The 25345-nt window shown below is 35.6% G+C and overlaps 1 protein-coding gene across 5 annotated transcripts in view; it reads left to right on the plus strand.

Moving 5' to 3' along the window:
- Nucleotides 1-25345, plus strand: part of TAB3 (TGF-beta activated kinase 1 (MAP3K7) binding protein 3) — an 85319-nt gene that overhangs the window by 2948 nt on the left and 57026 nt on the right. For 4 of the 5 annotated variants that reach the window (XR_467031.3, XR_467032.3, XM_007493367.3 and 1 more), the window contains exon 2: nt 22429-22512. The exons of the other annotated variant lie outside the window; for it this stretch is intronic. The gene's annotated coding sequence lies outside the window, so the exon portion shown is untranslated. The remainder of the gene's footprint in view (nt 1-22428; nt 22513-25345) is intronic. 5 annotated transcript variants of the gene reach the window in all.

Genomic DNA, 25345 nt, shown 5'->3' on the forward strand with positions numbered 1-25345 from the left:
GCTTGGATACCAAGCCCTTATCAAAGAAATCTGATACAAGCATCTTTTAGCAGAAGGATTTTTATAGATATGACCTCTAAAGATTCTTTGGTGATACCTATCTGAAACCTAAAATCAATAAAAAATATTGATCTTCTTTGCCTCCTATTTGCCTGTGATAAAGATCAAATCCTTATTTCACCTATTCCTGCTCCATAATTTAAACTGCATAATCAACAAAGTGATTATATAACAAAACTTAACTATTTTGGATTTGTGAATTTGCTGCTTCAGATAATTTAATTATATTTCTTCTAGCCAATGAAATACTTAATACCTGGCAGTATGCTCCTCTTCTAGTCTTTGGCTCTTTTGGAAAAAGTTCATGCCATAATCAGTTTCAGAATATACAGCAGATGAATTTGACACAACCACTTTAGGAGCCAGTGATGGGAAAGTTTCCAGGACTTTGAGCCAAGGTTGTTGATGAAATTGAATATAACAACTTGATATTGGGTGGGCATCAATCACTTACTGTCCTTTCACCGATTTCTGCTTTTGCTTTCTTGTTTTTGACTGCTGTCTCTCATTGTCCCTTCATAAAAAGTGTACTTTATGTCTGGGTAGGACTGGAGGGGCAGTAGCAGGAAATAGGAAATGGATGGTAAGTGATTAGTACCTGACTTTTATTCATTACATTCACCCATATACTTGGTAACCTCTAAGGTACTTTGCATTTCTCATTCTATGAAAAGCTATCTAAAAGAAGAATGAGTTCATTTAGAAACTTGTGAGCTCCTCTTTAGAGGTCTTGTCAGATATATTGTAGAAGGTATCTTGTGCAGATACAGAGTTGGGATTTAAAGTAAATTACAACTATGAGATTTGTGTGATATTAACATTGACAGTGATTATGACTCATTTGATGTGTCTGACTGAAGGTCTGGGATATATATCACCCAGCAAGCTGATCATAGAAATTGCCTCTTTGGTGCTACACAGTTCCTCTCATTATTCTCTCTTCTTTTCTTTTACTGATACAGACCTGTTTGCTCTCTGGATATCCTACTGACATTGTCTTCCCTTTCTAGCATATGTTAGAAGGTGGTTGGGGGAAGGGAAGAGAAAAGGAAAATTAATTTTCTTCAAGCCAGAGTTTGTACTGCTCCTTTGCTCCAGTCTCCTTTTCATCAACCATCCTCTCCCTTTCCCCCAATTTAGGCTCCAAAGGATTGCAAACATTGAGCATACAAATCACCTTGTTTCCAATTCTGTATGCCCCATTGCTTACCTTCCTTTTATTCCTTACTTTGTACCCCTCTTTTAAACATTTCATTCCTCCAGAGCTTTAGTCTTGTTCCTCAGACTAAAACCCATGCTTAAATTCTCACTTTTGACCCTAGAGATCTCTCTATACCTTTTAGCACCATTTTCTGCCAGTTCCTTTTTGGAATTCTATTATTAGTGACTTTGAGCTCTGAGATTCTAAATTTCCACTGCCTCAGGTGTAGGAAATAATATGTAGCTGCCACTATAGTGAGGTGATGTGTATTGGTGGTTTCCCAAATTAGAATGCTGAACAATTTTTCTTGCAAGGTCTTTGGCCTGCATATTTCCTCTTTTATTTATTTTTTTATTTTATTTTATTTCTGAGTCCCCATTGTTGAACATAGTGTTTTTCAGGTAACAGTGGATGCTTGGTAAATGGATTAAATTAGTTCAGGTACTTTGTGGATTAAACAAGTTTTGTGGAATAACCTGAGAATCTAATCACTGTGTATTGTTTCTATGGGGAAATGTGTTGAATTCCAAATAATTGTTTTTTCAAGAAACTTTTAGAATGCATCTTTGTAAGTTAGGGATTGGCTGTTATGTTAAACTCTAAAAAATAATGGGTAATCTTATAGGTATGTGTATTTGATTTTTGAATTAATAGACTCAAGAGATCCCTGGATATTTAGATTGTGTAAAAAGTAAGATTCTGAAATTGATATTTTTTGAACTCTGTTACCTGATTTATTATTCCATCTTAATTTTAATGATGAGACAAGTGTTACATTGTTATTGATTAGACTGGACTATTGTATTTTTACTATTCAATGCAAGTATTTTTAAATCAGTTGAGAACTTATTTTATCATGCTTATTTTATTATGTATATATTTAATTTTATTTTGTATGTATTTTACTTCCCACTTTTGGTATTTTTACTATATTTTTATTTATTTATAGTGGAAGCCACTTACGTTATTGCTAATGCTTATAACAAGGGCTGCCTTTTCTTCTCACCTTCTTTTTTTCCAGGGGATTTTTTCTTTTTTTTTAAATTTTAAACATTATTCCTTGGTTACAAAAATCATATTCTATTCCTCCCTCCTCTTCCCTCACCCTTACCATTGCCGACCTGCAATTCCACTGGGTATTACATGTGTCCTTGATCAGACCCTATTTCCATGCTGTTGATGTTTGCACTAGGATGTTCATTTAGGGTCTATATCCCCTACCATATCCCCTCAACCCATGTAATCAATCAGATGTTTTTCTTCAGTGTTTTTACTCCCACATTTTTTCCTCTGAATGTGGATAGGGTTCTTTCTCATAGATCCCACCCGGTTGTTCAGGATCACTGCATTGCTCTAATGGAGAAGTCCATTACATTTGATTGTACCACAGTGTATCAGTCTGTGTGTACAATATTCTCCTGGTTTTTGCTCCTTTCGCTCTGCATCACTTCCTGGAGGTTGTTCCAGTCTCCATGGAATTCCTCCACTTTATTATTCCTTTGAGTACAATAGTATTCCATCACCAACAGATACCACAATTTGTTCAGCCATTCCCCAATTGAAGGGCATCTCCTCATTTTCCAATTTTTGGCCACCACGAAGAGCATAACTATGAATATTCTTGTACATGTATTTTTCCTTATTATCTCTTTGGGGTACAAACCCAGCAGTGCTATGGCTGGATCAAAGGGCAGACAATCTTTTAGTGTCCTTTGGGCATAGTTCCAAATTGCCCTCCAGAATGGTTAGATCAATTCACAACTCCATTCCATTTTGTCCATATTTATTTTTCTCCATATATCTATTAACTCTAATTTTTCTAAGATTTCATTCAAATCTTTTACCTCTTTCTTTTTTATTTTTTTGATTTGATTTATCTAAATTTGATAGTGCTAGGTTCAGGTCTCCCACTAGTATAGTTTTACTATCTATTTCCCCCTTCAATTCCACTAGTTTTTCCTTTAGAAATTTGGATGCTATACCATTTGGTGAATACATGTTGATTACTGATATTTCCTCATTGTCTAGACTCCCTTTTATCAGGATGTATTTACCTTCTGTATCCCTTTTAATCAGATCTACTTTTACTTTGGCTTTGTCAGATATCATGATTGCAACTCCTGCCTTCTTTCTATCAGTTGAGGCCCATTAGGTTTTGCTTCAACCTTTAATTCTAACCTTGTGAGTATCTACCGGCCTCAAGTGTGTTTCTTGTAGACAACATATGGTAGGATTTTGGATTCTAATCTACTCTCCTTTTTGTTTTTGTTTTATGAGTGAGTTCATCCCATTCACGTTCAAAGTTATGATTGTCACTTGTGTATTCCCCAGCATTTTGATATCCTCTCCTAGTTCTGTCCTTTCTTCCTTTGCTATATCCTTTTAAACCAGTAGTTTACTTTTAATCAATCCCCCTCATCTCCTCCCTTAATATGCTTCCCTTTCTGGTCCCTCCCTTTTTGTTCCCTTCTTGTTTTTTTAGAGTCTGTTAAGTTCCCTCCCCCTCTCTTTCCCTCCCTTTTTGTACTCCCTCACCCCTACCCCCCTTAGTTTTTACTTCTCACTTTCCCTTGTAACAGTTAAAATTTAGGAATATGGGGAGACTGAGGCAGGTAGAAATTAGTTTCTCTCTGCAAGGAGTATTATATATTTTTAGAGGTTTATTAAAGGTTAAAGAAAATACAGAATAAGAAAAAACACGTGCCTAGGCCAGAGGCTTAGCCCAGATAACCTCACATCACAGAAGAGATGCATCTGCTCCAAAAAGGAAGTCCAAAAGCAGACCCAAAAACCTTTGCCACCAGCTTAAATCCTTCCTCGATCTCGGCCCACCTCAGAATTCCCGTGAGATTACAAAGCATTTTGGGGAAGTGGAGCAAAGGCTTGTGGGGATTGTAGTCCTGTATTCGAGTCTGTTTTTTACATTACCCCGTTTGATCCTCTGGGAAGAAGTCCTTCCCCAAAGGATCATAAAAACATAATCAATTTAAAGATTACAATAATTTGAGGATAAGAAAAAAAAGAACAAAACCAATAATTACTGGACGCATTGACAGAAAGCCAGTTAGGGGGCAGTCCCCTTTGGCATAGAAGTTTACATACAGATAAATGTTCAATCAACCATACCTAAAGTTCAAATTTGTGCCACTTGTGGTCTGGAGGCTTCTTCATGATGGCTTCTCCAACAGTTCAGTTCTGGATTCAGAGAGGTAGCATCTTCTTTACCTAAAATTCTTCTCAAAAGGAATTTAAACTTTGCAATTTAAATAATATTTTTTTTTACATTCCCCCGTTAAGAGGGTGATTTAAAAAACCGGGATCACTTAGGGATGCATGGCTGAGGTATGAGGTATATGAATCAATTGGCACGAGAAATTAAAAAGATATCAGAAAAATCCAAAAGAAAATAAAAAATTTCTGGATGAAAATATAGACTATCAAAGTCTTATGTGTAAAAATTCCATGTTAAAAGGAAAATAAATCTATAACAGGTCCTTCTATCAGGGCCCAATCAAAATGATCTAAGCAATGATGCATTTACCCAGTCAGTAGCCAGGACTACAGAAAGGTACCACACTATGAAAGGCAGAAAAGGGCACCAGATTATAGGAGCCAAGGTTTTGGGGATACTTGTCTGTGAGTATTTTCAGAGTGAGTGTGGACACAAGGAAAGCCTATGTCTTAACACATGTTAAACATAGTAACCTCGAGTCTTCACACTAGGTTCAAGACCTTTGTATTGGCCTAGAAGTGCATCAATCCATCCTAGATTGACTTTTCTTTTGCTCTGTGAAATGGCTCTGTTGTGTTATATCTTGTCCTGGAATCAGACAGAATCATTAAGCAAAGTCCCATAATTTATTTAAATAATTAGTGGATTTGTTTTTAAAGTCACAAGCCTTTTAGGCATGCATTAGCAAATATATTTCAAACTTGTAGCACTGAAAAGTCAAAAAGTTAAAGAAAATCTTAATGCTGGTGACATGTGCTTCAAATATAAAAAGGAGAGAAAAAATAATAAAAAAAACTGAAAAAGTATATTGCACATGCAAGAAAAATATAATAATAAAAGAGCTTTAAAAAATTCAGAAGTATAGCTTATAATCATTGACACTCTGTGTCAGCTAAGAAAATATAAAATGCAAGGCTTTCTCACCAAAAATGAGATCCATTTCCTCTTAATATCTGGCCATGATCACTGTGAGTAGAAGGCAAATGAATTGAACAAGGTTAACAATTTTTTCATCTTTAAAAATATAGTAGTACAAATATGTAGTTACCAAAATCCCCAAAATTCTCAATAGTCCAATTAATTACAATAGCAAGCAAACACACTTTCATATTTCACATAAGTTGCTGTATGACATTTTTAAAACCTATGAATTGATGGACATTTGTCACAATCTTTACAAACATAGAAATCTTTCAACCTTGGTATTTAAACATATTTTTTAAACAAAGTAAAACTCATCTTGGGTTAAGAACATAACCAAGAAATCTATATATCATTCTGGTGCAAGTAAAATAGTGAGCTGAAGAGTATAAATAAAAGTGCTCCTTTTTTTTTTTTGGAGGCTTTTAGGGATGCAAATGCCCTGAGATTAACTGCCCAACTTCCATTCACATGTGGGAAGGTTGGGGGTTATAAAATACATTTCACTTCAGCTACTAGAATGGACCTTACCTCGTGGTAGGGGCAGGCAAAAATAACCAGATTGTTAAAAAATTGAGGTATTTAGCACATTAAATTTTTCCAAGGTTGTTAATACAATTATAACCAGTTCTGAAGTCCATCTATCCTCGGCAAAATAGAAAAAAGCTGTTTTTTCATATATGGGCTTATTCACAATAATATTTGTTCAATAGTTATAGGGGAAAAACAACAGAATTTTAAAAACTAAGTACATTCAAAATAAATTCAATCAACCTTCAGTTCAAGCAGAATAATATTGAATCCAGTAATATATGAACTTAAAATCACAAAGTTAAACCATAACAAAAAATGCAATAGAATACAGAGATTTTTATAAACCATTGGAGTCTGAAATGCCTTAGAATATAGCCTTTAGTCTCTTCAAAGTTCCTTGGGTTCTTATCCATTTAAATGTCTATTGTCAGAAGTCAGAGTGGTAAGGGCTAAGCAATGGGGTTTAAGGGGTCTGCTCAGGGCCCCACAGCTGGGAAGTATCTGAGGCCAGATTTTAACCCAGGACCGCATGTCCTCAGGTTTGGCTCCCAGTTTGTTGAGCCACCCATTTGCCCCTTCAAAGTTAAAGTTGAATCTTTGGGCTGAATCTGCTCCCTAACAGGCAGGTAAAATCAATGAAATTACCAGAAGAGTCAAAAGGTATCCTTTTAAACAGCCCATTGCTTTTTAAGTTTCTGTTTGAAAAAATCTGTTTCTTCTCTCCCTTTTCTCTCTCCCCTGCTCTGATACCTCCTCCTGCCCCAGTCCACGTGGAGCCCAGGCCGCCCACGTGGAGTCAATACCCCTGTCCACTAAGAAGCTTAGCCTAAGGGAAAATTGCCCGTTCTCCTTTCCCTCTCGTCTCTCCCCTCTGCCCACGTGGCCAATACTGTTACCAGCTGGTCGAAATGAGTCCTGAGCGATCTGCTCCAAGGATCTGGGTGATGAGTTGTCTGGGTCCGAGGCCGGAGGCCAGATGGGTGAGAGACAGACCGCCGGGGTGGGCAGGCCTGGGAGCCAGAGTGCAGACAAACAGGGCCGGGAGCTCGGGCACCAGGTGAGAGACCAGGAGCAGAAGCAGGAGCAGGAGAGGGCTGCAGGCAGGAACTGATCAAGATGGTTTTCTAAAAGGCATCTTGGCGATACGTGGCTTAAAAAAAATTCTCTAGGCTAAAAAATTTGAGAAGTTCTCATCCAATCTAGTGGTCGCTATCTGTAACAGTTAAAATTTAGGAATATGGGGAGACTGAGGCAGGTAGAAATTAGTTTCTCTCTGCAAGGAGTATTATATTTTTTTAGAGGTTTATTAAAGGTTAAAGATTAAAGAAAATACAGAATAAGAAAAAACACGTGCCTAGGCCAGAGGCCTAGCCCAGATAACCTCCTATCACGGAAGAGACACATCTGCTCCAAAACAAGTCCAAAAGCAGACCCAAAAACCTTTGCCACCAGCTTAAATCCTTCCTTGATCTCGGCCCACCTCAGAATTCCCGTGAGATTACAAAGCATTTTGGGGAAGTGGAGCAAAGGCTTGTGGGGATTGTAGTCCTGTATTCGAGTCTATTTTTTACACCCTATAGGATAAGATAGAATTCAAGACCCTAATAGATCTAGATGCTCTTCCCTCTCAGAATTTATTTCATTGAGAGCAAGGTTTTAAGTATTATCTATTAGCACTCTCTTCCTCTCCTTATAATAGTATTCTTCCCATCCCCTTCCCATGTGCATCTTTGTGTGATAAAGATTATCCTATTTATTTTATTTCTTCAAGTATCTCTTAGTGCCATCTTCGATTCCCCCCTCCCTTTTTCTCATTTTACATATTATAGCAATTAATACCTCAATCTCTTCTGTGAATGACTCTTCTAATTACTATAATAGTGAATATAATTTTTTGAGAGTTACAAATAGCATTTTCCCCATATATTAATATATATAATTTGATCTAATTGTAGCCCTTTACAGTTTTCCCCTGTTCCCTCTCTTATTTACCTTTTCATGTTTCTTTTGTTTTTTTGTTCTTGGATATCAAACTTTCCACTTAGTTCTGGTCTTTTCTTTACAAATACTTGGAAATCATCTATTTTTGTTGAATGCCCATACTTTCCCCTGGAAGTATATAGTCAGTTTTGATGGATAGGTGATCCTTGGTTGAAGACCCAATTCTCTTGCCTTTCTGATTATCATGTTCCAAGCCTTTTAGTCCTTTAGTGTGGTAGCTGCCAGGTCTTGTGTGATCCTGATTGGTCCTCCTTGGTATCTGAATTTTCTCTTTTTGGCTTCTTGTAGAATTTTCTCCCTAGCTTGAAAGCTCTTGAATTTGGCAATTACCTTCCTGGGAGTTGTCTTTTGAGGATTTAGTGTAGAGAGTGTTCTATAAACTCTTTCAATGTCTATTTTGTCCCCTTGTGCAACAACATCAGGGCAGTTTTCTTTGATGTTTTCTTGTAGTATGTTGTCAAGATTTCTGTTTATTTTTTGCTTTTCAGACCAGTGATTCTCAAATTGTCTCTACTTGCTCTGTTTTCCTGATCTGTCATCTTCTCAGTGAGATATTTTATGTTTTCTTCTATTTTGTCAGTCTTTTGACTTTGCTTTATTAATTCTTGTTGTTTTGCAAGATCATTGTCTTCCAGTTGCCTAATTCTGATCTTAAAAGACTGGTTTTCCTTTTCAGTTTGTGTTCTCCTGCTTTTCGTGGCTTCCAGCTGTTTCTCCAATTGGGATTTCTTGTCTTTTAAACAGTTGTTTTCTCTTTGAATTATTTCCCACTTTTCTTGCCAGAAGGCTTCCATCTTTTTGATGAGCTCCAATTTAAATTCTTCACGAGCTTGTGGACAATTTCCATTTTTTGGGAAGGTTTTGGTTTTGTTTGAATTTCCTCCTGTATTTCCTTTGTAGCCTAGGTTTTTTTTCCTATGTAAAAACTTTCCAGGGTCTATCCCCCTTCTTTATTTACTTTTTTTTTTTGGTGGAGGGAAGTTGTTGCTCCTGGGCACAATTTGCCATCACTGTGGAGGTTTTTCCTTCCCTTTTTAGTTAGAAATCTGAGTGAGATGGATAGGCTCTCTGTGTATGGAGTTAAGGAGCAAGGATTTTTCCTGAGGCAAGCTCTCAAATCTCTTCAGCTTCTGCTGTTTGCTGCCCTTCTCTGTGCTCTCTTCCCGCGAGTGCCCACAGTCTGCACTCTTCAGCCTGCTAGGGTTTCAGGTGTAGCTGCTCTCAGGGGTAGGTCTTTGGTGGTCTTAGTCAGCTCCCAAGGACCTAGAGGTTCCCCTTACTCTGGAGGTGCCCCTTGCTCACTTGTTGATTCTGGCATGCACTGGCTCTGACTCTGACTCCATAGGTGGGGCAGGGGAGGGTAGATCAGCTAGCGTTTTGGTGGGAGTTTTTTCACCCCCTTATAGTGTGGAAATGCCCAAATCCCATGTACCTTCAATGCTGCGCCCTACTGTAGAGTCCCTTAATTCTTATGAATTTGGTTTTTTGGTTTTTTGAAGTAGTCTGTATCAGGGGGTGCTGAGGAGAGGATGAGTCTTGCATCTAGACTGCCGCCATGTTTACGCAGAAGTCTGCCGTTTTCATCTTAAAACTTTATATCATCCACTACTTCTTTTTCCTAGTTTCTGACTACGAAATGACTCTTCTTCTTGCCAAGACTAGCCCTTCTACCTTGATACCCTCCTGCCTTTCTTTAGTAAAATTGTTCCTTTCTGGCTACTACTTTAGATCTCTAATCTTTAACCTTACCTACTGCCTTTACATAATGCCTATCTAACTTCACTAGACCCCATCTTTCCCTAATACTATAACCCTGTGCACACACCATTAACTTACACATCTCCATTTTTCAAACTCCTAGAAAAGCTGATTGTCGCCTTGCTTGTACTTCTTCTTTTCTCACTCCCTCAACTTTTTGTCTTTTAATCTCATCACTCAGTTGAAGCTGGTGACCAGTGATTTCTTAATGACCAAATCTGTTGTTTATTTTTCAGTCCTTGTATTTTTTGACCATATGGCTACTGTTGATTCTACTGATCTCACTTTCCCAAGTCTCCTTACCCCAAGACTTACCAACTGTTCCCAATCTATCTTCCACATACTTGTGAAACTGATTTTCTTTAAGCTCAGGTCTGGACATGTCATTACTCCTGTTTCTATGATAAATATAAACTCATGTGTTTAGCATTTCAAATCTGTTGCACCTCCCAAACCAACTTAGCTTTCAGACCTCATTGTATAGTTCTCCTTCTCCCATACTGTGATGTGACCCAGCCAAACTGTCCATTTTGATTCTTACACTCAACTGGACTATCTCTTGACTTCAAAGATCATATAAGTATACTCCTTCTTCCTCTCTGCCTCATAGAGCCAGTGATATTGCTTAACATCATCTATTTGAAGCCTTTCCTCATCCCAGCTGCTAGTACCTCTCTTCCCCTTAGATTTAACTAACTTGCACTTACCTAATTTATTCCCTTTGAATTTGTTCTGTATGTATTTTGTTTTTGTCTCCTTTAACATGTAAACTTGAGGATAGAGATTATTTCTTTGTATTTGTATTTCTTGTGCTTAGCATATGACCTACAGCATAATAGTTACTTAACAAGTGCTTGATTATTGCCTGATCTTGATACTGCCTTATTATGATAATATTATTGCCATATCACGATCATTTGGATTCTCTTCAAATGACTAAAGGTAGTTTTCTTCATGGTTTCTAGAGTTATATTCAAATTTATTACTCATATGAGAAATGTCCACTTAACTTGGTAATCTCTGTCTCTAACCTAATCTCTGTTCCTTGTTTTTGCAATTATTGTGCCCTTTTAACACTACTTTCTTTATTTTCTGTGGGTTTGCTACTCGAGCAGATTCTCAAATATATATCACTAGCTTTGTTACTTGGCTTGAAGTTTAGAAACAAGGTAAAAAGTAGTTATATTTTTAAAGATTAGAGATGAAAGCCTTGTTTGTATATTAGTCTATAGTGTTTATTGAATGTAGAAATAATTGAAAATCATTGGATAAAAGAAAGCCATAAGTTGTTATTATTAGCCATTTATTGCTTTGCTCATTTTGCTGTTGCTGAATGTGGCCAAATCACTTGGATAATAGTGTGTGTTAAAGCTATTTTTTCTTAAATAATGAGTATCAAATCATGCTGGTTATGAACAAGTGTTATCAGCTTAAAACCCGAGTGAACTTCAGAGACTTCAGTAGTTACAAAGCAATAATTAGAAGGTTTCATTTAACTTCCTTAGCTTCTGTTAAACTAGCTCTTCTCTATTAATATCTTATTGATTGTTTTAATGTTTGTGTGCTTTGTTTAGAACTTGTGTAAATTATTGTAATTTTTCTGTCAAACAAAATCCTGGTAGAGAGTATATAATCTTTGAATTAAAATAAAAAGATATGATAAATATTGTGTTTTACCAAAACTTGTAGGAGTAAAGTTTTACATTCCATTTAATGCTGTGCTCCTTAACACTGACTCCATAGATACTACTTTATGCCTAATTTATTATGCAGAATTGTCTGTGGCAAAAAGATGTAATAGTAATTACTGGTCTCACCTCATGCCCATGGAAGGTAATGGAAGACTAAATTAAACCACTGAAATTGCCTCTGGTGGAACTGAACATTTTAAGAACTATGGCAGAGCTCTTTCCTTTCCCTGATCTGTTTTCCCATTCTGTATCAGTCCAATAGATTGCATAGGTAATTGATTGATAGAGGTCTGTTCATGTTCTGATAGATCTCATGATCAGTATTTTGAAGCAGTAATGGTGGATCTTATTTCCATGTTTTAGATAAGTGCTCTGATATGCCAATCTATCATTGATCACCAGGATGGGCTTCAAAAATTCTCCAAGTATTTAAGATATACAGAGACCCAATGTATTCCCTTTCTGCCTCAGATTTTGATGAAACCATGATCTTCTTATCACTGTTCCTCATATGCACAATTATTTGATTCTTTGCAGTATTATTTCATAGGTCTTTCATAAGGCTTCTACCCAACAAGCCAGATGATTCATTCATAAATTAAAATATTAAAATTTTCAATTTAAACTGAATCATATAAATTTTGCCAGTCATGAAGACTTTCTAGATTCCTTATGGGTACTTAAATATCATCCTTAGATAAGTTATCATTTTAAAGAATATAGTTTATGGATTATGGATTACTGACTTCACTAAAAATTCAGAATAATACAAGAAATGTTGCTTCTTATTAAAATGGAATATAGTGAATCCAACCAGTTGGCAGGAAGGTTGAAATTATTGGCTACAAGGCTTATATAGACCATCTAGCCTAATCCCCTCATTTAATTGATGTGGAAAACTAAGGCACATTGAGGTGAGATAATAATAACTTTTTTTTGGCAGATAGCTTTTTAAAGTTGCAAAGTACATTGTAGATATTCATTTCTTTGAGTTTCAAGATAGCTTTATGAGGTAGATGCTTCGATGAAGAAAGGGTGGCTTAGAGTGATGAAGTAGCTTGTCCATGTTCATATAGCTAATTAGTAACGGAGCTGGCATTTTAACCCAGGGCCTCCAATGCCAAATCCAGGGCTCTTTCTATTAATCCATTCTTCCTTTCATAGTTTCTATTATGCTATAATTTTAGCAGTTTTCAAAGTGGTTTCCTCATCGTCCAGAAAGTGGGGCTTCCAGAAGTGGCGATCTTCCTGGGGACATACAATTAATAAGTATTAAGGTTGAGACTTGAATCTTAAGGCCTTCTAATGCCATGAGTGTTATATTCAATATTCTCCATTTTTGAAATATGATTATCTGTAGCTCTCAGCATGTAGAGCTTGGAGCATGAGAGCCTCAGGAATGCAGCATTCCTTAATATTAATAAGTAGCTGGGAAAGAAAGTAAATGTACTTCTTTAACCTCTGTCCTTCATCCTTATTTTTTCCCTTCATTGATAGCAAATTAGTATTCTTTAATGTCTTCCAATATTATCGGGCATTTTCTGCAACTATATTCATGTTATTATTAGACAAGAACTATATTTCATTTATGGACATTATTGAGATGTATTGTGATATAGAGAATGAAATCCAGTCATAGGGTCAGAAAGACCCGGTTAAAATCCTTCATCTGATATGTGACCTTTGGCAAATTATTTAACCTCTCAGTGCTCTATGAAACTTTAAGAATATGTGTTATTTTGGGGGACAGTTACGTGGCTCAGAGAACTGAGCCAGGCCTAAAGGCAGGAGGTCTTGTGTTCAAATTTGACCTCAGAAACTTCCTAGCTTTGTCATCCTGGACAAGTTATTTCATTCCCATTGCCTTGCCTTTACTGCTTCTAAATTCCATGCTTTCCATAGTAAGAATTGAAAAGAAAAAAATAAAGAAGATATGCTCTTTTCAGATCTGTCCTCAGATATTTCCTAGCAATGTGACCCTGGGCAAGTCACTTAATTCCAGTTTCCTTGCCCTTCTTTTCTTCCTTGGAAGTGATACTTAGTGTCAATTCTAAGACCGAAGGTAACAGTTTATTCCCCCCCCCCCCACACACACACATATAATTCTATATCAATCCTCAACCCCCTGAGGGTGTCATTGATATTTATAAAATTAACTGTAACAAGTGGTTAGTTCATTGAATTGTTAGGTTAATATTTAAAGGGTCCAATCATTATTTAAAGACAAAACCTTTCAACATCCCTGAGAGGAGATAATTTAGCATTCACTTGGAGAATTTACCATATGCTGAAATAGCCCATTCCATTTTTGGATAGTTCTAATTATTATGAACTTCTCCTCACTGAGGGTAATTTGGCCTTCTGAAGCAAACAGAACATGTTTGTTTAATCTGTCTTCTGTATAACTAGCCTTCAAGTGTTCAAAGACTTTTATCTCACATACATTCAATCAATTAAACTAAACAAGCATTAAGTGACTTTTACCTCTAGTGGGTATAATAGACTTCATAAAAATGATAAAGAGGGAGTGTGACTAGAAAAGAAGTTGGCTGAAAGTGAGTGATAACATATAGTTAGTCTTAGTGCTTTGATGACTTCCTGAAATTAAGAGGCCTGTAGGAAAACTTTCAGTATCTTGAATGGACCCCTGTAGAGGATTTATAGGATGACATAGACAAATTGCACTGGATGAGAGTTTCTGGATTGTTTGCTTTCAGAGTCATTGGAGGCAATATCCACATTAAAGAGATCACATATACATGAAAGTATATTTTCCTCAAGTCTTTTCCTCAGGTTAACTATCTAGCTTTTTAAATTGATCCTGCTGTGGCATGATTTTGATTACCCTAAACACCCACCTTTAGTTCCAGGTAGAATAGAGTAAAATTATCACCTCCCATTTCTGGACCTTCTGTTTCTGTTCATGCAATCTGAGTTCAAATTATGTTTTTTGATTGACATAGCAACTGTCAGCTCTCAACAATGTCAGCCTATTGTCAGTTTGTAGTCCAGTAAAATCCCTAATTCCTTTAAAAATGAACCAAGTTTAATTCATTTTGTAGTAGTTGAATTTATCTTTTTTTTAAAAAGTAGAGAACTTTATATTTTATCCCAATTAATTTAATCTTATTAGTTTTAGCCCATAGCCTTTAAAAGTTTTTTTTTAATTATCTTAGTTTGACATTATGTATTAAGAGTATCATTAGCAGCTTTGTATCTTTGAATCTGATAAACGTGCTATCTATATCCTTAAATTATGGATAAAAAGTTTTGAGTAGGCTAAGGCTAGGAATTGTGCATAAGAATATATTATATTTTTTATTTCATAAATCTTTATTATAGTCTGATGTAACTTTACCTGAATGGCAGTAAATATCACAATGATTTTAAATTTTAAAACCTTTCAAAACATATAGGAATGGGGCCAGAGGATAGAGAACCAAATCTAGAGATGAGAGGTTCAAATCTGACCTCAGACACTTTCTAGCATTATGATCCTGGGCAAATCAGTTAACTCCCATTGCCTAGCCCTTACTGCTCTTGTTCCTTGGAACCAGTACTTAGAATTGATTCTAAGACAAAAGGTAAGGTTTTAAAACAAAAAAAGGAACATCATATAAATTCAGAAATATAAGTTCTGAAGATTAACAAGGAACTTAGCTCACTTATTTGTGATCATGAGTTTGAAATGCCTGATTATTGATTTATTGGTATCAAAAATTATTTGATAGCATGCTATGTCATCCATGTAAAAGAGGGCCTCAGTTAAACTCTCTAAGTGGGATCTGAATCAAATGGTTCATTTTATATAATATTCATTTTTAATAGACTTGACTCTAAAATTACAAATTATGTTTTAATTTCCACCAGAGTTGTTTATAGGATCATGATGGAAAGAACTTGAGGAGTGTGAGACATTTGTTCTGTAGACAAGCAAACTGAGGCCTAGAGGGGTTAAATGATCTGCCCCAAGCAAATCACATAGATATATAGCTTCTGATTCCAAATCCAGTTTACTTTTCACAATATTCTGCTGTTTGAAGATTGTAATTCGCCTACTTTTCTCATGTTAAATTGAAGAGACAAATTGGAATAAAGGGAAAGACAATATTTAATGTTCCTAACAAGCTTGATTGGTTGAGTAACAAAAGTCAAGTTGAAAAAGTAGATCTACTGAGAAAAAAGTAGTCTCAGTATATATCCAGAAGCTTAATGATACTTAGCATCTTAAGTCACCATTCTGAGTTATCATGGTGGCCCTTCTGTTACATTCCAGAAAAATGATCATCTAGCTTACACAGAAAACTCTCTTTTACATTGCATATCATGTAGTCTGCCTGTAGAAATGCTTATCTTTGCTGCCATAGAAATGACTTCGTTGAATGAATTTAGATGATAGTGTTGAGAGGGAAAGTTGGAATAATTTTCATAATGTGAACTGAAGGATATTGCCAATAGAGCGGCTTTCCTTTAGTTGAGTGGAACACCTTTCACACATTATTGAACATAAGTAAACCTGAAAAGTTATTGTTTATTCAAATTTTACCTTTGATTATTTTCCTAATGTTTAAAGAAATATCTTTATATGTATATATGGTAAAATATACTTTTAAAAATTCTTTGTCTTAGTAAATAAAGTGTTTGTATATAAATATACAACTGGGAAATAAGTACCTGGGTTTTTGGCAGTGTTACAGTGTAAAAGATAGAGCCGTTGATCCTTCTTAAGCAGGATAGTGACATGATCAGATCTCTGCTTTAGGAATATCAGTTTGGCTGCTGTCCGAAGGATTTATTGGAGTGGAAAGGCAGGGAGACCAATTAAGCTATTTCTGTAATATAAGTGATAAAGAACTTAAGTGATAGGACAGCAGAGGTGTAAGGATACATTCAACAACATTTGGCAACTGAATGGATTTAGGGAATGAATTGGAAGAAGAAATGAAGACTCCTGTGTTATGAGCTTGCATAAATGAAGTTTTTGCAGAAATAGGGAAATGAGAAAAACAGTTTCATTTTATGAGAAGATGAATTCTGACTTGGCCATAAATATGAGATATGAATGAGATATCAAGCTAGTATATATAGCAAATAGTAATATGGGATAGTGGATATAGATATGGTTAATTATCTTCATTGAGGTAATAGTTGAACTATACAGAACATATAGAGACCTGAAAAGAACCTTAGGTACACACGCATATAAATAATGGAACATAAATGATCCAGCAAAGAAGGCAGAGAAGGAAAAGTCAGACAGGTAGAAGGGGATATGTTTCAGTGGAATTCTTTTGGTGGTGGTTTGAATTGGATTAGATGACCACTAAAGTCCTGTCTAATTCTAGAATTCTTTGATTTGTAATGTCTAAGGTTTTGACTAGTAACATTTTCATGTCCCAGATTAAGATTATAGTCTGAATTCTGTTTAAGGGAATATGCTGTATTGACTCCATGAACATATGAAGGGTTTTTTTTTTTAGCCTCTTGTTATAATCACTAGCATGTTTTTATCCAGTTACTCTAGTCCCCTTGCAATTTGGAATTTTTCTAGTTCCTTAAAGGTTTTAATGCCTTTGGCATTACTTTGTCAAGAATACTGCAATTATCTATTCCTTTTCTCTCACTTCTTCTGCAAAGTAGTGCTATAATTTACTTGGGAATATTAATTACTTGGGAGTACTTTCCTGAATCTATAGGTCTTGCTTTCATATTCTTTCACACTCTCTGAACCATCATTTTCATTACTCTCCTAATTTTTTTAAAGCTCTTTAAATATATCCAAATTTTCCAAGTTCTAAAAAAGTGATTATTTGAATCACACCCTTGTTTACCTCTCAAACCTAAATTGTATCTTTTTCAGAATCATCCTTATAATATATAGTTCTACCTAGCATTAAGGATAGAGATTAGAATTGCAGTTTCATTGGTATTGGGAACCCTGAGGTGAGGAAACTTCTACCAACTCTCTTGGTTCATTCCGAGTCTCATTTGCTAAATAATCTTGAGCAAATCAGCTACCTTGATCTCTTTCTTCAACTGAACTCACAGAGTTACAAAATATCATTTAGAATCCTGTACATTCAGTCCAATCTGTATCAGAAAAGAATCTTCTCTACAACAAACTTGATAAGTGATCATTCTGCTTAGAGAACTTTCAAAGAAAAAGGTAATCTACTTTCTCAAGGAAGCCCACTCTAATTTTGATTAGCTCTGTAGCATAGTTTTAACACACAAGTGTTTAATAAATACTTAGGTTGAATTAAGACAGTTTTTTTTTTATCAGTGCCCCCTTGCTACTTCATCTCATTACTCTGAGTTTTGCCATCTGGGGCCAAGCAGAGCAATTTTGTTTCTTTTTCCATATGACAGCAAGCATTTCAGTTACTTGAAAATACCCCTAAGACTTCTGCAAGTTGAATATCCTCAATTCTTTTAACCAGTTACTGAATGACATGAACTTGATGTCCTTTATTATATTATTTATTATATTATATTATTTTCATTCCTCTGTATCCTCTTCTGCTTATCAGTGTCCTTGCTAAACATGCTACCTAGACCTGAACATAGTACTTACGGTATATAGTGACCAAGATAGAATACAGTACTATCACCTCCCTATTCCTGGATACTATCTTAAATATAGCATAATTTGTTAATAGCTTCTTTGACTATTATATTCAACATTGACTTATTGAGCTTGCAGCCCACTAAGATCCCAAGATCTTTTTAAATGAACTTTTTTTTAAAAACCCAAAGAGAAACCTTTACTATTAATTTTCTTATTTGATCTGACCTTGTTTTCTAGGTATTCAGGATCTTTATGAAACCTAACTCTATCATTGAGCATGTTATCTATCTCTTCCAACTTTATGCAGACATGATAAACATGCCATCTCTGCCTTTATCCTAGTCATTGATAAAAATGTTAATCATCACAGCGCCAAATAGACATCCTAGGTTACCAAAACTGTAGAGAGATCTCTCTAGCATTCATTGCCTGTAGCACACATTTGACAGGACATTGTTTATTATTTTATTTATGTGTCATATCTTTTTGGGAAGCTTATAAATACCTTTGAGAGCAGGGATCATATTTCACATCTTGTATCCTAACAAAATACATCTTACATATATGCTTTTTTAAAATTAAAAAACAAACAAACAACCTTACCTTCTGTTTTAGAATCAATACAAGAATTGATCAGTTCCAAGGCAGTAAGGTCTAGGCAATTATGGTTAAGTGACTTGGCCAGGCTTACATAACTAGGAAAAGTAAGGTCACATTTGAATCCAGGATCTCTTGTCTCTCTCTAGACTTGGCTCTTTAACTTCTGAGCTACTTCACTGTCCCTAATTACATACTTAATAGATAATGACACGTCTATACTACTGCTTATCAATACTTTCCTGCTTTAGCTTTTTCTCATATTGTTTACTCTACATTCAGCAATGAAAATCATATTCTTCAAGTGTTGCTTTCATCATTTCCCTTCTGCACAGCCTAGAGTGACTTCTAAATGAGGTTTCTTTTCTTTTTCTTTCTTTAACTCCTACCTTCTGTCTTTAGAACTGTTCCAAGGCAAATGAGTGGTAAGGGATAGGCAGTTGGGGTCAAGTAACTTGCCCAGGGTCACACAGCCAGAAAGTGCCCGAGGCCATATTTGAACCCAGGATCTTCCATCTCTCCCCCTGGCTTTCTATCCACTAAGCCACCTAGCTGCTCCCAATAAAGCTGCCATGAAAATAGCATTGAGTTTGTGGCCAACACATCTGGGTTTGAGTTCTAGCTTTGCTACTTACTACTTCTGTGACAAATTATTTAATCCTTGTTGGCCTCAGTTTCCACTGTAAAATGAAGAGGTTGAATTTGTTGGCAAATCCCCTACCAGCCTTAATTGTATGGCCCAATGATACCAAAAATGCATATTACCAGTTATGATTACTCTTTACAGAAAAATGTTCCTAATATTTAACAGTCATGCCAATGTGTGTCCTTGCCTATCCAACTTGAAATTTTTTTGGTTACTTTTTTATTATTATTTAAAAACTTTTTCCATCATTACACGATTCATATTTTCTCCCCTCATGCCTCCTCCCTCCTGAAGTTGACAAGCAATTCCACTGGTTTATTCATACATACATACATACATACATACATACATACATACACACACACACACATATATTATTACTTGAACCTGTTTCCACATTATTCATTTTTGTAAAAGAGTAACAAAACCTCCAATTACATATCCATATAAACAAGTGATAAATCATATTTTGTTCTGGATTTCTACTCCCCCACAGTCTTTCTCTAAATGTGGATGGCATTTTTGCTCATAAGTTCCTTGGGATTGTCCTGGATCACTGCATAGCTATTAGTAGCAAAGTCAATCACATTTGATCGTCCCACAATGTTACAGTTTATGTGTATAATGTTCTCCTCATTTCACTGCACATCAATTCATGTAGTCCTTCCAGTTATTATAGAAAACTATCAGTTCATCATTCCTTATAGTTGTCATATACCACAATTTGCCCAGCCATTCCCCAATTGAGGGACAACCCCTCATTTTCCAAATTTTTGCTGCCACGTGGTTATAAATATTTTTGTACAAACAGGTCTTTGCCTAGAAACTTAAAATTTGTTTATCTTAGAAAGTAAATCAGTAATGACATGGGTGACTTATGATGAGAGGCTTTCCATTAGTGTAGGTCAGTGATGGAGAACCTTTAGAGGCTGAGTGCCACACCTTCTGTGCCCCTTCCCTCCCTCAATACTGTACACCTCCCTTCCCCCCCTTGTGCCAACCCTCTCCAGCCTCAGGGAAGGGAGGAAGTGCTCCTATTGAGCTGCTGAGGTGAGGGATGGGTCATATGAAAAATGTCCTCAGGCATGAGGAGAGGGTGAGGGGAGCAGTTAGGCCAGAGTCTATCTGGCTTTCTATTAACAAACTCTGGCAGGTGATGATGCGCATGCCCACAGAGAGGGCTCTGTGTTCCCTCTTTGGCATGTGTTCTATAAGTTTGCCACCACAGAAGTAGGCTCTGTCTATATAGAGGCATGCTTCTTATATTCAGTGGAGAGCAAATATAATCCTTGGTGGGATGAAGTTGCTCTTAGAATTCAGTATTATATGTTAGCTATGTGGATGTCATTGTTATAACTACATTGCTAATATGAATTTGATTTTTCCCCCCCTTATATCTGAAGGTAGTGGCTTTTAAAATGTGGTATGAAGATTACTACTGGCTAGTGAGTGTCCTCTGGGGTGAACTGAGGCTAGTCCAAAATGCTTTTACAAAATGCTTTTATACAAAATATTTTTTCAATTAAACATATACTGAGATGAAAATGATGTTTGAAAACCCTACAACACTCAGTATTTAAAGAATATTGAACATATAACTTTTTTGCCTTATTTTTTTTTTGCACTGGTAACCTGAGCATTTGATATAGATAGAACCTAGGATTTTTTAGCCCCGCTAATGAAGTCCATGAATCAAAAGGCAAAAGGTCACTATTAATTATTATTTTTAGACCTGAGCAATTTAGAATCATGAATATTTGTGGATCAATATTGTGGAAAATATGAAGCACTATATAAATCAGCTGGTATTATTGGTTATTATTGCCCTTTAGCCCCAGAATTAGTTCACATTAGTGAGCTTACAAGTTTTAATACTTTTTTTTCTGGTCACATCAGGCATCCCATGGCCCTATTTCCTCAGAATTACTTATGGTTCCTGGGTTGACAGATCCAAATCTTTAAATGTTGTGTTTATGTGTGTGCTCTATAATAGAAACATTACCAAATATTATATACTTATCTTTAGGTATTAAGTTCTTTAAAATTAGGCAGAATGTCTTCAACCAAAAACCTATAATAACTGAGACGTGAGAAACAGTGTACAATGGGAAGAATATTGGAATAAGTGGACATAGGTACAAATCCTGGCTTTACTACTTAATATTTGGGTGATTTTTGGCAAAGTGTTTGATTTCTCTGGATTTAAAAATTAGGGGAATAGACTAGATAAGAAATGTCAAATACAGTCCATCACATTCAGCCAAATCAGATTATAATGTAATTGGGAAATATTTAACAAAATAAAGATACAATAAAACACAGATCATTTTTCATTTGAAAACTGTGTCAATACGCTGCCCATGGGGATCCTTCTATAAGGTTTAATGTCTCCCCCACTTCCCCCCATTTCTTTTTGAGATTGACAATGTGGAAAAGATGACCTCTAGAATCCCTTTCAACTCTAAATACTTTTGAGATAGATTATAGGACAGCAAATAAGTTAGGTACGACTTCTTTGAGTGTTTGTTTTCTCATTGTGAACTGTGGGAACTTAAAATAGTTACTTTATTGTGCGAGAGAACTACCTAGCCTCAGCATGGTATCATTTAAATTTTAAAGACCTTCAGTTCATTTCTGAGGCTTTTAAAGGTCCTCAGTTTAGTTTTATGCTTAGGGTCATTAAAATTTAATAATCCTGCACCAGGGCTGAGTAGCTCTCTGCAACATTATAGGAATTTATTTAAGGCTTCCACATCTCTCTGAACAGCAGGAACTCAGCTGCTTGCCAACTTTGCAGCTGCAATGTCCCTGTTAGTTTTCTGTGAAGCCCTGGACATAAACCATTGCTGCCTTAGTTTGGCTTCATGTTAGTTAGCCTTCTCTGTTGTATAGATTACATCTTCCTTCTCAAGGAAGGGTAAGACTGACAGGGGTGCTTTTTTCTCACAAAACTGGCAAACTAGTTTAACTAAATTTTGTTATTTGAAATTTTCAGCAAACTTGTTGAGCAATTGACTTTGTTCCTTTTTATGAAAACTTTTTGTATATGTTATTTTTTTCCTTGACAGCTGCCTTTCATATCTGTTCAGTCTTTCCCAATTTATTTGTTCTCTTAGGATATAATGTTGGTCACTGACAGTGAAAGTGATTTTTTTAAAAAAAGCACCTTTAAGATTAAAAAAAAAAATCTTTGTAATCCACTGTTCTTGCTTTTTGCAGCCTGAGTTATCTACCAGCTTGGTGTGTGGTGTTCCAAACTGGACATAGTACCCTAGTTACAACCTCACCAATTAAAAAACAAAGGTAAGATTTCCTTGCTCATCTTACACATAACATCCCTGTTCTATCCTTATAAGAAATTTTCCTTTTTCCTTTTTTTGGTAACTATATTGCTGACTTAACTATAGTTTGTTTTCTTTATATAGTTGACTGCCTCCTTTGGATTTGAGATTGAGACTTTGGTCTGTGAAGATAATTTTAGGGTTGTGACTTAAAATCTAGATTTAATTAGCCGCCAGGGGAAATCCCAAATAAAATACCCAAGTCAGTCTGATAATTTATGGTAATTTAATTAATATAGAGGGAAGGAATTTAAGGAGAAGGAGGGAAGAGGATATAGGATTTCTCCTACCTGGTCTGTGCCAGGGAGAGTTTTAAAATCCCCCCCTCTAGGTCTCTGAAGAAGATTAGAGGCTTCTAAAAGGATAAAGTTGGAAAGTAAAGGAGGAAAACTCAGCCAGAACTCACCACCGAAACAGACAATAGCTTGTAGCCACGCTAAGATGCCAAAAGGCCCAGCATGCTGCTATCAGCCAACTCTTCTGCAAAAGGTACAGGAGAGAGGAAATGAGCCAGTATATAGACCTTTCACCCTTGTGTCCCCTCCTCTAAATGCCCATTCTTTTAGAGTTCTCATCTTCTTTGATTAGATTGTATCTTTAGAGTTGCTTAACACTTCTTTGTTAAGTTTACCTTTTGTGAGTTACTTAACCTTTTTGTGATTAATTTAACCTTTATAGTTACTTAACATCTTTTTGTATTAAGATCTTAAAATAGACTTAGCTTAAAATTCTAGCTTCACTATAAGGTAAGAGTTAAGTACCTTCATTGTTCAATCAGGAGATTACAACTTTATCTTCCCCTAAAGTAAGGTCTAAATATGGTGGAGTAATTTAGAATACCCAAGACATTCCTGATTTTGTTAAACTAAGTGTCTTCATTGTTACAATCAGGAAATAGCTAAAACCAATCTTCACAGGTCTAGGCTTTTAAGGAACTAATTTCTGTTACCTTAAATTATTTTTAGAACTATGAACTGAAATATATTTTAGGTATACATCAGCTATGAGGTAGAGAACTCAAAAGTTTTAGGAATTGGGAGACAGGAGAGGAGGCCTGTGCAGGACATACTTAATGTCATATGGGGGAAAGGGGAAAAGCAATATTCTTTTCCCTATTGGGGATTCTTAGCAGTTAACTGTGAGTGGGTTTCTGTATAAAAACTCGATTTCCCACAGTGGTGAGTCCTAGATTTACTGTGATAGTCCCCACAAAAAAATGGAGCTTTATTAGAGGAATGATTCTTTTTGTTTGTTTTTGTACCAATTTTTGATTTGGGAAATTATGATAACAGAACTAGATCTAAATTTTGTTGCAGTGGAATTGCTACCACATAAATCACCTTTTATATTGAATTCATAATTATTCATCAATTAATTTCTTAGATTTAATTTACTTTTCTTATTTTCAAAAAAGATTATGATATAGATAACAGCTGAAAACGTGAATGATTCTAGCTTTTAAAAAGAAATAAGAACCTAATTTATCCTTTTTAAAAAAATTATAATGATAATGAACTGCTAGAGAATTTATTTATAAGTTTTAAACTTAAATCATGGTTTCCAGTTATTAGTACATTTTAATATGGATATTCCCTCCAAGATTGCAGATAACAATCCATTCTTGCCATTGTCTTTTGAAACTCTTTTTCCATGTCTCTCCATAAATTTGTCTTTGGTGGAGTTAACCCAACTTGCTTGGGGCCTTTTGTTCTTCTCTCATAAATAGCTTACTAGTCAAGTACGTAGGCTATCCATTAGTTATCTCCTTGCCTTTTTTTGCTTGTATGTCTTTTCTTATAATCTGTACATTGTTTCTCCTTCATAATTCTTGCTTATCACGTGTTGCTTGTTCATTTCATCATTATCCATCCTCTACCCCTTGTGCTTTTTCCATTGCTTTTCAAGTGCCCTTCAGTTTTTGTTTTTTTGAAATGTAAATTTCCCTTTCTTGTAGCCATACAACACTTGTAGAATGTTGGTATTAAAAGCATAGGCCTTTGTTTCAGAGAGAAGTTCAGAATAATTTTTTAAAAACTTGGAAATTTCTCAGTGGTAAATTGTCCCACTCTTCTTCTTGCTATTCAGTTCTATATTCAGCTTATTGATCTTTCTCATTGATTGTCCAAGATACCTTGTTTTTTCATCCACTTGTTCTCTTCCTGTGTGAATAGTTAAGCCAAAATCTTCATAGTTATTATGGATCTAATTTAAGAGATTCTGTAATATTCTGGAGCATGGTACAATTAGCATAATGCCATTTGTGAAGGAGCATCTGGAAGACGTCAGTATTTGGATAAAAACTCCTTGACTTGGACTTTGTGTAATTTCTGTGACAGTGGCATATAATTGCCATATATGTTCATCTCCCTCTTTTATGCCATAATCAAAATAAATTTTGGAGGAATATTTTTTAGGGTAATAGGAACCAAAATAATGAAGATTAGGAATTTTCTTCAGACTCATTGACTTTCAAAAAAAGGATTCTAAAGGAGAATTATGCACTAGATTTAGAATCGTTGTAGCTGAATCTATACTATCAAAAAGAAAACCCAGATACAGTAAAATCCTTAGAAATTAAAATCATCAAATGCTAATCCTTTAAGTTCTCACCTAGCACCCTTCCCTACTATCATCCTTCACTGTCTTGGCAGGGATATACAAAACAACTTGCATGTTCATGCTTGATATCCATAATATTGAGTTATTTTCCCCCCTCCTATTCTAGGTAAATTTAATCCAGGCCACAGGGTTGGGGGGAGGAAGTGGCAAAGGAGGGGACAGGGGTGTGAGAAGAA

This window comes from Monodelphis domestica, chromosome 4, assembly GCF_027887165.1.
Source record: "Monodelphis domestica isolate mMonDom1 chromosome 4, mMonDom1.pri, whole genome shotgun sequence".
NCBI lineage: Eukaryota > Metazoa > Chordata > Mammalia > Didelphimorphia > Didelphidae > Monodelphis > Monodelphis domestica.